Source organism: Phalacrocorax aristotelis, chromosome 1, assembly GCF_949628215.1.
Source record: "Phalacrocorax aristotelis chromosome 1, bGulAri2.1, whole genome shotgun sequence".
Lineage (NCBI taxonomy): Eukaryota > Metazoa > Chordata > Aves > Suliformes > Phalacrocoracidae > Phalacrocorax > Phalacrocorax aristotelis.
The window spans coordinates 37,645,034-37,647,405 of record NC_134276.1 but is presented as its reverse complement, the minus strand read 5'-3'; the positions used below and the strand labels follow the sequence as shown (position 1 = coordinate 37,647,405).

At 37.4% G+C, this 2,372-nt stretch overlaps 1 long non-coding RNA gene across 1 annotated transcript; it reads right to left on the bottom strand.

The window, feature by feature from the left end:
• Positions 1 to 632: 632 nt before the first annotated feature.
• Positions 633 to 2,111, bottom strand: LOC142054868 (uncharacterized). Its single transcript, XR_012659693.1, has 2 exons — positions 1,853 to 2,111; positions 633 to 892 (listed from the first exon to the last, which is right to left on the bottom strand). It is a non-coding gene; the product is annotated as an uncharacterized LOC142054868 (long non-coding RNA).
• Positions 2,112 to 2,372: the final 261 nt, after the last annotated feature.

Genomic DNA, 2,372 nt, shown 5'->3' with positions numbered 1-2,372 from the left:
ATGCAGTTTAACATGAAATTTCACCATTTGCTATCTGAATCTATGGATACAAGGCAGAAGGTAAGGAGACATTTCTGGCCTGTAGGAATAGATCACTCAATTGCTACCAATGCTATTTCTGCTTGCAATTGTTAGTTTCTCATTTTCATTTTTTATTTGAGAGGAAACTTTATATCTATCATTAAAAATAGTCTCATTTTTGTGTGACGCAAATGAGTGCCTGAATTCAATATTGACTGTATCACTTTCAGAGATCTAAATCAAAGTTTCAATGAGGTGAACTGAACCATCTGTGGTGACAAAAAAAGAAAAACATGCAAGAACCTTGATAAGCATTTGTAGATCTGTTGATTTTCAGAAACCTGTATTTCTCAGCTCAAAACACAAACTCAATGCCCAGACTAAATTATGTTAGTTCAAGAGATCATTAAGATGCATAGTCTTTCTCAATGCTCAGCTTTAAAAGGATGTTGTTTTTATAATTTTATGGACTTATACAGTGCAAAGGTATATAGAACTACAGTGCAGATAATTCATACTTTTCATCAGCTTTAAAATGTTGGAGAATTTCTGGTTTTTTTAGACAATAGTGTTTATGAATGAGATTTTCTCTTTTTTTCAGAACTTGAAGCTACAGTAGAGTGATGTTTTATTAAATGTATATTTGTGAAATACAAAATATGAAAGAATATTTTAAGGTTGTTTCATATTGTAAGGCACCTAAATACATAGTTCAGGCATTTGAATCAGTGACTTAACCTTCAGTGTTGCTGAGCAGCTCTGTCTTCCATTGTTGTTTTCTTGGAAAAATATCCTGCAGCCACCTCAGCCCTGGATTTCACTGTGGTACGTCATTGTCTTTTTAGTATTCATTGATGCTGAATGTACTAATCTGAGGAAAGAATAGGTATAGCCTAAAATGATTGCTGATGTGGATGGCAGCAAAATTAGCTGCCAATTTTCTAGATGAGATGTAACATTTTTTCTTAAGAAAAGAATAATCCTACACACAGATTCTCTCTCCCCTAGGATGCCCTTGTACTCCAATGCATGATCCATTACCGGAATTCTTAAAGATACATATCCTTCTCTCACAAAGTCACCGAGCTGTAGCAGTAAAGAATGACACAGTCCCAGACAGACAGATAAATAACACGTTCTCACATTGAAGAGGGTTTGACCACTTGGGGGATGAAATGATTTCTGTTTTGTTTTGTGACTGTGGGTTAGACTCCATGACGAATGAATATACTGCTATGCCTGATCAGCTGTAGCAGAGCATCAGAAGTCCAGCTTTATGGAATTACGTTTTCTGTGCTGGAACAAAGGGATTTTTACAGATGCATGCCTGACTGTTAGTGACTCGTTTTACAGAAGCTGTGGCAGAAGAAGCCAAAGTTCCGTTCTCTGTGGTGATCAGAACTAAACATATGCTATTTCTTACTATAAATTCAATACAAGAATCATGGATGAAATGTTGATTGTAAAGTGGGTAGTAAATTCCTGCATCAAACTGAATGCAGCTAGTCATATTTTATCACCTTCTTTTGTCACAGCATCAATACAACCCCTTCCTCCAGTAAACAACAACAAAACCCCCAAAGCTCACCTGGCCCCAAACCCATGAAGTGCAAAAAACAATCTATGGCACTGGAACACTCGGAAATTTCATCTGCAGATTTTCTAGTGGTGCACAGTGAGTCACAGATATTGTACAGATCTTGCTTCTCTTGTTACAAGGACCAATTTTTACCCCTATAAACAAACCTTATTCCTTCAGGTAAGAAGTGAATATAGCATTACCAGTCTGGAACATATCTGCCCTTGTTTGCCAGCCACTAAATATTCCCACCTTATTCACCATGGCAACGTTGACACATCTGTCTATCCCTCTGTTTCCTCAGTAAAGGACAGGTAGGTAGTGCTCCATCATCTTTTCCCAGCTTCTGACTCTATCACAGATTTCCAGATATGCCAATGGCTAAAATTTGTGTAGAAGCCTCAAAAACGTCACAGTGCATGATCTGCAGAAAAAAACCCCACATGCATGGAACAAGACAAAACATAAACCAAGCTAGAGACAAAACACTTGGTCTTAAAGACCTAGAAAAATAAACAGTGGTCTGAGAAAACAGAGCCAATTAAAGCTCCCTTCCACCATAACAGATAATTTTAAAGCTTGTTCTCCAAATCACAGGCTTCTTTTAAGTTTTTTGCTGTATGTATGGCCCTCTTCAAAGCTTCCTTCTTCCTAAGTACAGCCCTTGTCAGAACTTTCACCAATCACAAATCTTTGAAGTGAGAATTATTTCCCAAACAGCGAGCTCTTCAAAGTCACACGCACACAGACACAACTTTAAGTTTAGAGGAAG